We start from the raw sequence: 15,447 nt of genomic DNA on the forward strand, positions 1-15,447 counted from the left end.
TCTGTGATTGTGATTTATTGATGATATCATCATGGCTTAATCAACACCCCAGACATTACACAGACAATGACTTCACTGTTCTGTCTGACAACTGAGATGTGTGTGTGTGTGTGTGTGTGTGTGTGTGTGTGTGTGTGTGTGTGTGTGTGTGTGTGTGTGTGTGTGTGTGTGTGTGTGTGTGTGTGTGTGTGTGTGTGTGTGTGTGTGTGTGTGTGTGTGTGTGTGTGTGACACCTGAGAGAGGTGTTATTGAATGACTAATTACAGGAAACAGGTAAGGATGAGTCCATTTAGCTGAATTAATTTGGTTGGGGATAAAAAATTCACACGCACATGTTGACGTATCCTGGCTAAAGAATATGACAGCGTGTTGAGTCTCTTCCTCACGCGCATGCACACACCCTCACATCACAGCACAAGCAGAGCTTCCATCACCATAGGGAGAGAGAGAGGAGTCACATATTGTGGCCCCTAGATTGGAAAACAGGAACAGGAAGTAGCATCGCTGGAGAGAATAGGGGAACAGGTTGCTCCCCCACATGCCATGTAGTGTGTGTGCTCCTACGTGTGTGTGTGCCTTTCGTGTAGCTCCTTCAGTGCCTGGTATCTGTCCCACCTCAGCAGTCCAGTCCTACAGAGACAGCTGTAACCTATAATACAGTAGACACAGTAGTAGTAGATGGCTGTTATGGTGGCAAGACCTTTAAACAGGTCAACATTCCCAAAGCCACGGGGCCAGGTGGATTACCAGGAAGTGTACTCAAAGCATGATCAGACCAACTGGCAAGTGTTTTCACTGACATTTTCAACCTCTGAGTCTGTAATAACTACGTTTCTCAAGCAGACCACCATAGTCCCTGTGCCCAGGGAAGTGAAGGTAACCTGCCTAAATGATTACTGCCCCGTAGCACTCACGTCGGTAGCCATGAAGTGCTTTGAAAAGCTGGTCATTGCTCAAATAAACAGCAGCCTCCCGTGTACCCTAGACCCACTCCAGTTCGCATACCTCCCAAACAGATCACCAGATGACGAAATCTCAATCGCACTCCACACTGCCACGCTGATCCTCAACACTGGGGCTCCTCAGGGGTGTAAACTTAGTTTCTGTACTCCCTGGTCACCCCCGACTGCATGGCCAAACACGACTCCAACACCATCGTTAAGTTTTCTGACGATAAAACAGTGGTAGGCCTGATCACCGACAATGATGAGACAGCCTAGCACTGAGATGCAGTGCCTTAGACTCCTGTGTCACTTGAGAGCCACCAGCCGATGTCTGCTACTGTGTGTCTAGGTGTGTGTGTGTATGAGTGTGTGTTTGTGTGTGTGCTTGAGACTGCGTAACTGTGTGTGTACCCAGAGAGTAAAGCCAGTGTATGCTACCCAACAGCAGTAGCATACTATCCTGGACAGCAGTTACCAGGGAAGAGGCTTTCCTGGGCAGCAGTGACCAGGGGAGAGGGTCTCCACGTCCTGTCTCCATTAGCAAACGTTTAGCGCTGCATTAACAAGTCGTGGTTGTCATGTCCTTTAGAGGGAAGAGGAAGGGGGGAAGACAGAGAGGGAGAGAGAGAGAGAGAGAAAGAAAGAGAGGGAGACACAGTAAGAGAGAGGGAGGGAGAGAGAACTATTCTTAATTTTATTGGCACCGGTATTACAATAATAATTATATGTACATTTACATTACATTTAAGTCATTTAGCAGACGCTCTTATCCAGATTGACTTACAAATTGGTGCATTCACCTTATGACATCCAGTGGAACAGTCACTTTACAATAGTGCATCTAAATCTTAAAGGCGGGGGTGAGAAGGATTACTTATCCTATCCTAGGTATTCCTTAAAGAGGTGGGGTTTCAGGTGTCTCCGGAAGGTGGTGATTGACTCCGCTGTCCTGGCGTCGTGGGGGAGTTTGTTCCACCATTGGGGGGCCAGAGCAGCGAACAGTTTTGACTGGGCTGAGCGGGAACTGTACTTCCTCAGTGGTAGGGAGGCGAGCAGGCCAGAGGTGGATGAACGCAGTGCCCTTGTTTGGGTGTAGGGCCTGATCAGAGCCTGGAGGTACTGAGGTGCCGTTCCCCTCACAGCTCCGTAGGCAAGCACCATGGTCTTGTAGCGGATTCGAGCTTCAACTGGAAGCCAGTGGAGAGAGCGGATGAGCGGGGTGACGTGAGAGAACTTGGGAAGGTTGAACACCAGACGGACTGCGGCGTTCTGGATGAGTTGTAGGGGTTTAATGGCACAGGCAGGGAGCCCAGCCAACAGCGAGTTGCAGTAATCCAGACGGGAGATGACAAGTGCCTGGATTAGGACCTGCGCCGTTTCCTGTGTGAGGCAGGGTCGTACTCTGCGGATGTTGTAGAGCATGAACCTACAGGAACGGGCCACCGCCTTGATGTTAGTTGAGAACGACAGGGTGTTGTCCTGGATCACGCCAAGGTTCTTAGCGCTCTGGGAGGAGGACACAATGGAGTTGTCAACCGTGATGGCGAGATCATGGAACGGGCAGTCCTTCCCCGGGAGGAAGAGCAGCTCCGTCTTGCCGAGGTTCAGCTTGAGGTGGTGATCCGTCATCCACACTGATATGTCTGCCAGACATGCAGAGATGCGATTCGCCACCTGGTCATCAGAAGGGGGAAAGGAGAAGATTAATTGTGTGTTGTCTGCATAGCAATGATAGGAGAGACCATGTGAGGTTATGACAGAGCCAAGTGACTTGGTGTATAGCGAGAATAGGAGAGGGCCTAGAACAGAGCCCTGGGGGACACCAGTGGTGAGAGCGCGTGGTGAGGAGACAGATTCTCGCCACGCCACCTGGTAGGAGCGACCTGTCAGGTAGGACGCAATCTAAGCATGGGCCGCGCCGGAGATGCCCAACTCGGAGAGGGTGGAGAGGAGGATCTGATGGTTCACAGTATCGAAGGCAGCCGATAGGTCTAGAAGGATGAGAGCAGAGGAGAGAGAGTTAGCTTTAGCGGTGCGGAGCGCCTCCGTGATACAGAGAAGAGCAGTCTCAGTTGAATGACTAGTCTGTATGTAATGTAATTTTGTGTGTGTGTGTGTGTGTGTGTGTGTGTGTGTGTGTGTGTGTGTGTGTGTGTGTGTGTGTGTGTGTGTGTGTGTGTGTGTGTGTGTGTGTGTGTGTGTGTGTGTGTGTGTGTGTGTGTGTGTGTGTGTGTGTGTGTGTGTGTGTTATGCAGGTGAATGAGGACCCAAAAGCGACTTAACAGAAACAGAGTTTATTCCAGTCCTAACAGAAAACGACTAATCCTGAATTCTTTCACAGGTAATGTCCAAACAGGAATAACAGAAATCCTCTAGTCTGTAGAGGGGAACAACAGGAGAAGCGGCCACAGACTGCATGTCGCTTCGGGTTGGCGCAGGCCGTAGCTGATAGAGACACCTGCTCACACGCAGCATCTGAAGAAGGCAAAAACACGACAGGACGGAACAAGAACACAGTACAGCAAACAAGGATCCGACAAGGACAGAAGCGGAAACAGAGAGGGAAATAGGGACTTAATCAGAGGGCAAAATAGGGGACAGGTGTGAAAGAGTAAACGAGGTAGTTAGGAGAATGAGGAACAGCTGGGAGCAGGAACGGAACGATAGAGAGAGAGAGAGAGAGAGGGAGGGGGAGAGAGGGATAGAGAGAGGGAAAGAACCTAATAAGACCAGCAGGGGGAAACGAATAGAAGAGGAAGCACAGGGACAAGACATGACAATCTATGACAAAACATGACAGTACCCCCCCACTCACCGAGCGCCTCCTGGCGCACTCGAGGAGGAACCCTGGCGGCAACGGAGGAAATCATCAATCAACGAACGGTCCAGCACGTCCCGAGATGGAACCCAACTCCTCTCCTCAGGACCGTACCCCTCCCAATCCACTAAGTACTGGTGACCACGTCCCCGAGAATGCATGTCCATGATCTTCCGTACCCTGTAAATAGGTGCGCCCTCGACAAGGACGGGGGGGAGGGAAGACGAACGGGGGCGCGAAGAAAAGGCTTGACACAGGAGACATGGAAGACTGGGTGGACGCGACGAAGATGTCGCGGAAGAAGAAGTCGCACTGCGACAGGATTAACGACCTGAGAAATACGGAACGGACCAATGAACCGCGGAGTCAACTTGCGAGAAGCTGTCGTAAGGGGAAGGTTACGAGTGGAAAGCCACACTCTCTGACCGCGACAATACCTAGGACTCTTAATCCTACGTTTATTGGCGGCTCTCACAGTCGGCAAAGTGCAGACCTGACCCTCCTCCAGGTGCGCTCACAACGTTGGACAAAAGACTAAGAGCGGAGGGAACGCTGGACTCGGCGAGCTGGGACGAGAACAGAGGAGGCTGGTACCCAAGACTACTCTGAAAAGGAGATAGCCCGGTAGCAGACGAAGGAAGCGAGTTGTGAGCGTATTCTGCCCAGGGGAGCTGTTCTGCCCAAGACGCAGGGTTTCGAAAAGAAAGACTGCGTAATATGCGACCAATCGTCTGATTGGCCCGTTCTGTTTGACCGTTAGACTGGGGATGAAAACCGGAAGAGAGACTGACGGAAGCACCAATCAAACGACAGAACTCCCTCCAAAACTGAGACGTGAATTGCGGACCTCTGTCCGAAACGGCGTCCAACGGGAGGCCATGAATTCTGAACACATTCTCAATGATGATTTGTGCCGTCTCCTTAGCGGAAGGAAGCTTAGCGAGGGGAATAAAATGAGCCGCTTTAGAGAACCTATCGACAACCGTTAGAATCACAGTCTTCCCCGCTGACGAAGGCAGACCGGTAATAAAGTCTAAGGCGATGTGAGACCATGGTCGAGAAGGAATGGGAAGCGGTCTGAGACGACCGGCAGGAGGAGAGTTACCTGACTTAGTCTGCGCGCAGTCCGAACAAGCAGCCACGAAACGGCGCGTGTCACGCTCCTGAGTCGGCCACCAAAACCGCTGGCGAATAGAAGCAAGCGTACCCCGAACGCCGGGGTGGCCAGCTAACTTGGCAGAGTGAGCCCACTGAAGAACAGCCAGACGAGTAGAAACAGGAACGAAAAGAAGGTTACTAGGACAAGCGCGCGGCGACGGAGTGTGAGTGAGTGCTTGCTTTACCTGTCTCTCAATTCCCCAGACAGTCAACCCGACAACACGCCCTTCAGGGAGAATCCCCTCGGGGTCGGTAGAAGCTACAGAAGAACTGAAGAGACGGGATAAAGCATCAGGCTTGGTGTTCTTAGTACCCGGGTGATAAGAAATCACGAACTCGAAACGAGCGAAAAACAACGCCCAACGAGCTTGACGCGCATTGAGTCGTTTGGCAGAACGGATGTACTCAAGGTTCTTATGGTCAGTCCAAACGACAAAAGGAACGGTCACCCCCTCCAACCACTGTCGCCATTCGCCTAGGGCTAAGCGGATGGCGAGCAGTTCGCGGTTACCCACATCATAGTTGCGTTCCGACGGCGACAGGCGATGAGAAAAATACGCGCAAGGATGGACCTTATCGTCAGAATGGGAGCGCTGGGACAGAATGGCTCCCACGCCCACCTCTGATGCGTCAACCTCGACAATGAATTGTTTAGTGACGTCAGGAGTAACAAGGATAGGAGCGGATGTAAAACGCTTCTTGAGGAGATCAAAAGCTCCCTGGGCGGAACCGGACCACTTAAAGCACGTCTTGACAGAAGTAAGGGCTGTGAGAGGAGCTGCCACTTGACCGAAATTACGAATGAAACGCGATAGAAATTCGCGAAACCGAGAAAGCGCTGCAACTCGACACGTGACTTAGGGACGGGCCAATCGCTGACAGCATGGACCTTAGCGGGATCCATCTGAATGCCATCAGCGGAAATAACAGAACCGAGAAATGTGACGGAGGAGACATGAAAGGCGCACTTCTCAGCCTTCACATAGAGACAATTCTCCAAAAGGCGCTGGAGGACACGTCGAACGTGCTGAACATGAATCTGGAGTGACGGTGAAAAAATCAGGATATCGTCAAGGTAAACGAAAACAAAGATGTTCAGCATGTCTCTCAGTACATCATTCACTAATGCCTGAAAGACAACTGGAGCATTAGCGAGACCGAACGGCAGAACCCGGTATTCAAAATGCCCTAACGGAGTGTTAAACGCCGTTTTCCACTCGTCCCCCTCCCTGATGCGCACGAGATGGTAAGCGTTACGAAGGTCCAACTTAGTAAAGAACCTGGCTCCCTGCAGAATCTCGAAGGCTGACGACATAAGGGGAAGCGGATAACGATTCTTAACCGTTATGTCATTCAGCCCTCGATAATCCACGCAAGGGCGCAGGGTACCGTCCTTCTTCTTAACAAAAAAAACCCCGCTCCGGCGGGAGAGGAAGAAGGCACAACGGTACCGGCGTCGAGAGAAACAGACAGATAATCTTTGAGAGCCTTACGTTCGGGAGCCGACAGAGAGTATAGTCTACCCCGGGGGGGAGTGGTCCCCGGAAGGAGATCAATACAACAATCATACGACCGGTGAGGAGGAAGGGAGGTGGCTCTGGACTGACTGAAGACCGTGCGCAGATCATGATATTCCTCCGGCACCCCTGTCAAATCACCAGGTTCCTCCTGAGAAGAGGGGACAGAAGAAACAGGAGGGATAGCAGACATTAAACATTTCACATGACAAGAAACGTTCCAGGATAGGATAGAATTACTAGGCCAATTAATAGAAGGATTATGACATACTAGCCAGGGATGACCCAAAACAACAGGTGTAAAAGGTGAACGAAAAATCAAAAAGGAAATGGTCTCACTGTGGTTACCAGATACTGTGAGGGTTAAAGGTAGTGTCTCACATATGATACTGGGGAGGAGACTACCATCCAAGGCGAACATGGGCGTGGGCTCCCCTAACTGTCTGAGAGGAATGTCATGTTTCCGAGCCCATGCTTCGTCAATAAAACAGCCCTCAGCCCCAGAGTCTATCAAGGCACTGCAGGAAGCTGCCGAACCGGTCCAGCGTAGATGGACCGACAAGGTAGTACAGGATCTTGATGGAGAGACCTGAGTAGTAGCGCTCACCAGTAGCCCTCCGCTTACTGATGAGCTCTGGCTTTTACTGGACATGAAATGACAAAATGTCCAGCAGAATCGCAATAGAGGCAGAGGCGGTTGGTGATTCTCCGTTCCCTCTCCTTAGTCGAGATGCGAATACCTCCCAGCTGCATGGGCTCAATACCTGAGCCAGTGGAAGGAGATGGTTGAGATGCGGAGAGGGGGGACACCGTTAAAGCGAGCTCTCTTCCACGAGCTCGGTGACGAAGATCTACCCGTCGTTCTATGCGGATGGCGAGTTCAATCAAAGAATCCACGCTGGAAGGAACCTCCCGGGAGAGAATCTCATCCTTAACCTCAGCGTGGAGTCCCTCCAGAAAACGAGCGAGCAACGCCGGCTCGTTCCAGTCACTGGAGGCAGCAAGAGTGCGAAACTCTATGGAGTAATCCGTTATGGATCGATCACCTTGACATAGGGAAGCCAGGGCCCTGGAAGCCTCCTTCCCAAAAACTGAACGATCAAAAACCCGTATCATCTCCTCTTTAAAGTTCTGATACTCGTTAGTACACTCAGCCCTTGCCTCCCAGATAGCTGTGCCCCACTCCCGAGCCCGTCCAGTAAGGAGTGATATGACGTAGGCGATACGAGCTCTATCTCTTGAGTATGTGTTGGGCTGGAGAGAGAACACAATATCACACTGGGTGAGAAAGGAGCGGCACTCAGTGGGCTGCCCAGAGTAACACGGTGGGTTATTAACTCTTGGTTCCGGAGACTCAGAAGACCAGGAAGTAGCTGGTGGCTCGAGACGGAGATTCAGAAACTGTCTTGAGAGGTCGGAGACCTGAGCGGCCAGGGTCTCAACGGCATGACGAGCAGCAGACAATTCCTGCTCGTGTCTGCCGAGCATCGCTCCCTGGATCTCGACGGCTGAGTTGCGAGGATCCGTAGTCGCTGGGTCCATTCTTGGTCGGATCCTTCTGTTATGCAGGTGAATGAGGACCCAAAAGTGACTTAACAGAAACAGAGTTTATTCCAGTCCTAACAGAAAACGACTAATCCTGAATTCTTTCACAGGTAATGTCCAAACAGGAATAACAGAAATCCTCTAGTCTGTAGAGGGGAACAACAGGAGAAGTGGCCACAGACTGCAGGTCGCTTCGGGTTGGCGCAGGCCGTAGCTGATAGAGACACCTGCTCACACGCAGCATCTGAAGAAGGCAAAAACACGACAGGGACGGAACAAGGACACAGTACAGCAAACAAGGATCCGACAAGGACAGAAGCGGAAACAGAGAGAGAAATAGGGACTCTAATCAGAGGGCAAAATAGGGGACAGGTGTGAAAGAGTAAACGAGGTAGTTAGGAGAATGAGGAACAGCTGGGAGCAGGAACGGAACGATAGAGAGAGAGAGAGGGAGAGAGGGAGGGGGAGAGAGAGGGATAGAGAGAGGGAAAGAACCTAATAAGACCAGCAGGGGGAAACGAATAGAAGAGGAAGCACAGGGACAAGACATGACAATCCATGACAAAACATGACAGTGTGTGTGTGTGTGTGTGTGTGTGTGTGTGTGTGTGTGTGTGTGTGTGTGTGTGTGTGTGTGTGTGTGTGTGTGTGTGTGTGTGTGTGTGTGTGTGTGTGTGTGTGTGTGTGTGTGTGTGTGTGTGTGTGTGTGTGTGTGTGTGTGTGTGTGTGTGTGTGTGTGTATAAAATAAATATATTTATATATATTATTATTTTGAGTTTTTTCAATGTACTTTACTTTAAACCAGTGAATATCGCATATTATAAATGACATCACTAACTATCTTGGAATATCCAGGGCCTATACTCTTCACACTTTGGTTATAAAACAACAAATCCAGAATTGATTAAAAACATCAAGGGACAGGACGTCATAATCCTATTGGAAACATGGTGTCGTGGAGACATAGATACTCAGTGTCCCTCAGGCTATCGAGAAAGTTTACTACCATCAATCAAACATAAAAATGTTAAACGGGGCCGAGACTTAGTACTGAATGGAATGAAAAAAGGTACTAATCACATTTGGCTAAAACTTAACAAAGGTACAATCTATTGTGACCATGATGTTTACATACTTATGTGCAGCTTATGCTCCTCCTTCAGATTCATCATATTATGATGATCAGTTTATTGACAATCTCCAGACAGAAATCATTACATTTCAGGCGCAGGGTAAAGTGCTTCTTTGTGGAGATTTCAATGCAAGAACAGGTTCTGACAGTCCTGACCAAATACTGAACAAACTCTACAACTTAAACCAATCGTACAGATGGGCACAAGACAGTGCAACGAGATTCATTAAAACATTGAAATCAAATTACATGATGAACTGTATAAAGAAGGTGTCAATTCGGCTACTCAAAACATCAACTGCATATGGAAACAGAAAACTAAATGTTTCTGGAAAATGGGTTGATAATGATGGGTTGATAATGATGGGTTGATAATTAATGTAAAACAATTAGAAAAAAAGCAATATTGGCATAATTGGGCCCTGGCAGTAAATTTAAAAAAAAATCATGATTTTCACTCTCAAAAAATAAGATGTCAGAAACACAACGATAAATTCACCCTGAACAACATCATAATTGAACACACTAAAACCTTATCTGCATCGGGAAACTTTAATATGGCAGTGAATGCACTCAAAGAAAAATCCCGCAGAGCAATGTATGCAATAAAAATGAAATTATTCAAAATCAACATCTCAATTAGAATTTGGACCAAAATATTTGACAGTGTAATCCTACCAATAGCTCTTTACGGAAGTGAGGTTTGGGGGCATGTCCAGAGAAATTCACCAACTAATGCATGTAGGGCAGAATTGGGCCGCTTTCCAGTAGTAATGAAAATACTGAAAATATCATTCAAATTTTGGCTACATGTAAATTCAAGTCCAAAATCAAGTCTGCAATTTAGAGTACTTCATGCCCAAGAGCTGAGTCCAGACACGAGCCCTCTCAGTCAGCTGGTGTTGGACCTCACCAACCAAGCTGAGCCCAGAAACGAGCCCTCTCAGTCAGCTGGTGTTGGACCTCACCAACCAAGCTGAGCCCAGAAACGAGCCCTCTCAGTCAGCTGGTGTTGGACCTCACCAACCAAGCTGAGCCCAGAAACGAGCCCTCTCAGTCAGCTGGTGTTGGACCTCACCAACCAAGCTGACACCAGCACTGCTTCACACACACACACACACACACACACACACACACACACACACACACACACACACACACACACACACACACACACACACACACACACACACACACACACACACACACACACACACACACACACACACACACACACACACACACATGAGGAATGTGCTCCTGTGATATACAGAAAATGAACCCCTTGTGTTTGGTGTTTGATCTGGAAGGAACAACTGTGTGTGTGTGCTTGTGTGCGTGTATGTATGTGCGTGTGTGTGTGTGTGCAGTGAGAAAGCATCCCTTTCTCTCTCAGTCTATCATCAAATCCATCAATGTGGAAAAATGATTGGCACTCAAGCATTTATTCAATCACAAGTCTATATCTGACTTCTAAAAATAATGTTTTCATCTGACACGAACTAAATTTGTAAGTCGCTCTGGATAAGAGCGTCTGCTAAATGACTTAAATGTAAATGTAAATGTAAAAATCTGACAATAATTTCATTTCAGATGAAGAGAGAGGAAAGAGGTCAACACAAATTAAACTCTCTCTGTGTAAAGGAAAGTAAACTCTCTCTGTGTAAAGGAAATTAAACTCTCTAAAGAAATCTTTGTCTTTGTAAAGGAAATTAAACTCTCTCTGTGTAAAGGAAACTTTGTGTAAAGGAAAGGAAACTATGTGTAAAGGAAAAGAGAGTTTACAGACACAGACAGGGCGAGTCCTGCCTGTTGGTGATGGATTTTCTTGGTTTTCCAAACTGGGAATTTCAGCGTTGATGAGATGAATTGCGGCAGAGAATTCCGCTATTCCCCAAGCGCAGTGACCCCTGAACCCTGACCGGGAGCAGCTAAAAATAGCTGCAGCATAATCCTGAGCCTCTCTCTCTCTCTCTCTCTCTCTCTCTCTCTCTCTAAAAAGAGGCAGATGCTGCTGGAGCCAGGCAGGGATCTCTCCTGTAACCCACTAAGCTGTGCTGGCTGAGGGAAGTCTTACTTACCTCAACCTAAAACATCTCCACTCTAAGACAGTCTCAGAGATAGTTGGAGTCAATTCACATCTCAATTTAGTCAACCCAGTAAGTGAATTGAAAGTCGATTGATGATTGGAAAAAATCCCTATAGAAAACAATGTAACAGTCTTCTATTCACTTCCAGAATTGACTGAATTGAAAACTGAATTTGACCCCAACACTGGTAGGTGCCATTGACAAAGAGAGGCACCTTTATTAAGTCTGAAATGTAACTGTTAAAAATAGGACAGCACAGCTTTCAAAAGGAAACCTTTTAGTTTATAGTATCACAGGAAAAAAATAACATGCATTCGTCTCACATGAAAGGAATTCTATTTAAAGCTCTTTTCGTGTCCAAAAATACCCCCTCCCCTCTCCGCTCCTCCTCCTCCTCTTCTCCTCCTCTTCTTCTACTGGTGCAAAGGCCGCAGGGCATTCCGAACTCGGGGAGAACATAAAAAAGTGTAACTTGGGAGGCGATCTGTAGGAATGCTCATACCATTACTCATGCCATTGTTTGATCTTGCATGAGGCCCCATATCTGCTGGATCATGAGAGATGGGAAAGACATGTGTAACATGGATTAAAGACAATGTGCTTATGTGTAGTAATAGTGATATGCAGTTATTTTATTCCAGTTAAAATCGACTTGCGTCACTGTATTCCAATGTTTTCTTTAGCATTACTGGATCCCCCTAAAAAGGCAATAATTGGTCTCTCTCCTGCTTTCTCTATCCCTCTACATTCTAGGCATTTAGCAGACGCTCTTATCCACAGTGATTAAGGTTACATTTTTTTCACCCAGATGGCTTGGGATTCGAACCAGCAAACTTTCAGTTACTGGCCCAAGCTAAGCTACTCTCTCCGTCGCTCTCTCTGCTCTATCTCTCTCTGCACTCTCTATCTTTGCTCTCTATCTCTCTATCGCTATCTTTGCTCTCTATCTCTCTATCGCTATCTTTGCTCTCTCTCTCTCTATGGCTATCTTTGCTCTCTCTCTCTATCTCTCTCGATTTTTCCTTGCTTTCTCTCTCTATCTTTCCTTGCTGTCTCTCTCTATCTTTCCTTGCTTTGTCTCTCTATCTTTCCTTTCTGCCTTTCTCTATCTTTCCTTGCTTTCTCTCTCTCTCAATCCTTCCTTGCTCTCTCTCTCTCTCTCTCTCTCTCTCTCTCTCTCTCTCTCTCTCTCTCTCTCTCTCTCTCTCTCTCTCTCTCTCTCTCTCTCTCTCTCTCTCTCTCTACTACTGGAAGACCAGGAAGCAGATGGTCCACAGGAAATCAGGTAGACGTAGGCGAGCCATACACCCTCACTCCTCTCCACCTCCCTCCCTCTCTCCCTCATCTTACCAGCACTGTAAAACCAGGAGGCAGGTAGTCCACAGGGAAATCAGGTAGACGTAGGCGAGCCATACACCCTCACTCCTCTCCAACTCCATCTCCAATAGAAGCTTCTCTAACATAAAATATGTACATTGCGGTATCCCTCAGGGCTGTTACTCTTCTCGTTTTTTACAAATGATTTGCCACTTGTCTTACTAGAAGCTAAAATGACTATGCATGCTGATGATTGCACACTCTACACATCAGCACCTACAGCCAGGGAGCTCACTGACACTCTTAGGAGTTACTGTCAGTTTCGGGGAAATAGGTAGGTAGCAATAAACTGGTCGTAAGTACATCTACAACCAAAATCATTGTATTTGGTTCAAAGTGTTTTCTAAGGCCTTTTCCCCAACTGGAGCTGTGCATAAAGGGTGTGACCGATGAACACGGTGAAGAGGAGGAGTAACACTGAGTAAGGAAACACATTGCCTTTAACTGCTTTACATAGAACTAACATCAACAACATGGATGATCATCTTTCAGAGTTGAGGGTTGACAAGAAACGGACTACATTTTTAGTAAATATGTGTGTGTTGGAAAAAGCCTAACCTCTTGTATAATCTCTTTGCTTACACATCAAACAGACAGAGAGCACATACCCCACCAGACACCCCACTATGGGTTTCTTCACTTTACCCAAACCAAAAACAGATTTAATGCTTCGATCAGTTATGTATAGAGTCATGTCATCATGGAATGATCTGTTACCAGAGGTTACTCAGTTATCTATAGAGTCATGTCTTCATGGAATGATCTGTTACCAGAGATTTCTCAGTTATGTATAGAGTGATGTCATCATGGAATGATCTGTTACCAGAGGTTACTCAGTTATGTATAGAGTCATGTCATCATGGAATGATCTGTTACCAGAGGTTTCTCAGTTATGTATAGAGTCATGTCTTCATGGAATGATCTGTTACCAGAGGTTACTCAGTTATCTATAGAGTCATATCATCATGGAATGATCTGTTACCAGAGGTTTCTCAGTTATGTATAGAGTCATGTCATCATGGAATGATCTGTTACCAGAGGTTTCTCAGTTATGTATAGAGTGATGTCATCATGGAATGATCTGTTACCAGAGGTTACTCAGTTATGTATAGAGTCATGTCTTCATGGAATGATCTGTTACAAGAGGTTACTCAGTTATGTATAGAGTGATGTCATCATGGAATGATCTGTTACCAGAGGTTACTCAGTTATCTATAGAGTCATATCATCATGGAATGATCTGTTACCAGAGGTTACTCAGTTATCTATAGAGTCATATCATCATGGAATCTCAGGCAACAAGTTTAGCTCCAAAAAAACAGATAAAACAATATCTTGTATCACAGTGCCAATCATCTTCTTAAAGAGCTATACAGATTTGAATATGTATGAATAGTGTAAATATCATTTTTGTTTTCTCTTTGTGTCTTTCCAATATATAACACTTTATATATATATATATATATATATATATATATATATATATATATATATATATATATATATATATATATATATATACACATATACTGTACCACTCAACAGTTTGGACAGACCTACTCATTCCAGGGTTTTCATTTATTTTGGACTATGTTTTACATTGTAGAATAATAGTGAAGACATGAAAACTATGAAGCTGGTTGAGAGAATGCCAAGATTGTGCAAATCTGTATTCAAGGCAAAGGCTGGCTACTTTGATGAATCTCAAATATAAAATATATTTTGATTTATTTAAAACTTTTTTGGTTACTACATGATTCCATATGTATTATTTCATAGTTCATGGTAAATCCTGGAATGAGTAGGTGTGTTGGAATTTTGACAAGTACTGTGCAGTAGCTAATGAGGATCCTAATAAAAATGCTCCCCCTTTTCTCTACTCTTCATTACCATCACCGTGAGAGCAGGAAGCAGGTGGTCCACAGTGAAATCAGACACACCCTGGTTGGAAGACTCCTGGGAACCAAGTTAAAGGGCCAACCAGGGTGACTTGTTGCTCTAAAACACAGATTGATTTGGTGTTCAGTAATAAACCAGAGAGAGTGATTAAATCATTCAATATGGTTACTGGGCTGTCTGATCATAATCTGACACTTATAGCCAGAAAGCTGTCTAAGAGCAGGTTTAACCTCTCTACTGTTAGAAAGCCGGATCAACTCAGAATACCTAAGAGTTAAACTATTAAACTATTTTGAAAAAACAATTAAGGGAATAAACTGGAATGATCTCTTGTCCTATACAGACGTGGAAGCTGATAGTCAGGTTTTTCTATCCACAATCCAGATGACAATAAATGGCTTCCTAAAGAAAATCAAATCCAAACCTGGCCAAAAGAGTACTCTTCCTTGGCTAAATGGAGAAATCTGGAAATTGATGAAAGAACGAGATTATGCTCTAAAAATAGCCCTAAAATCTAAATTAGAGCATGACAGACGTAGGTTTACCATGTTGAGAAATAAGGTGATGAAAGAAATCAGACAGGCCAAGGCAAACTTTTTTATTAACATAATTGGTGAAGCAAAGGGAAATTCTAAATTGATATGGGAGAATCTAAAAAAGTTAACAGGGAAAGACCATAGTAACACTGTAAAAAGACTAGAAATCATGGTGAATAACAATCTAACACAGGATGCAGTTGAAATAGCAACAGCCTTCAATTCCTACTTTATTGACTCTGTCAGGTTACTGACACAGAACCTCCACTGATTTCTTGGGCTCAGTGCTAGTAAATGACACTCAACCTGTCTTCATCATAAGGGAGGTTTCTGAGTCAAAGGTGAACAAGGTGATTAGCTCACTAAAGAACTCTAAAGCCAAAGATGTGTTTGGGATGGACTCTACCTTTTTTTTAAACTACAAAGAGTC

This window comes from Oncorhynchus gorbuscha, linkage group LG09, assembly GCF_021184085.1.
Source record: "Oncorhynchus gorbuscha isolate QuinsamMale2020 ecotype Even-year linkage group LG09, OgorEven_v1.0, whole genome shotgun sequence".
NCBI classification, from domain to species: Eukaryota; Metazoa; Chordata; class Actinopteri; order Salmoniformes; family Salmonidae; genus Oncorhynchus; species Oncorhynchus gorbuscha.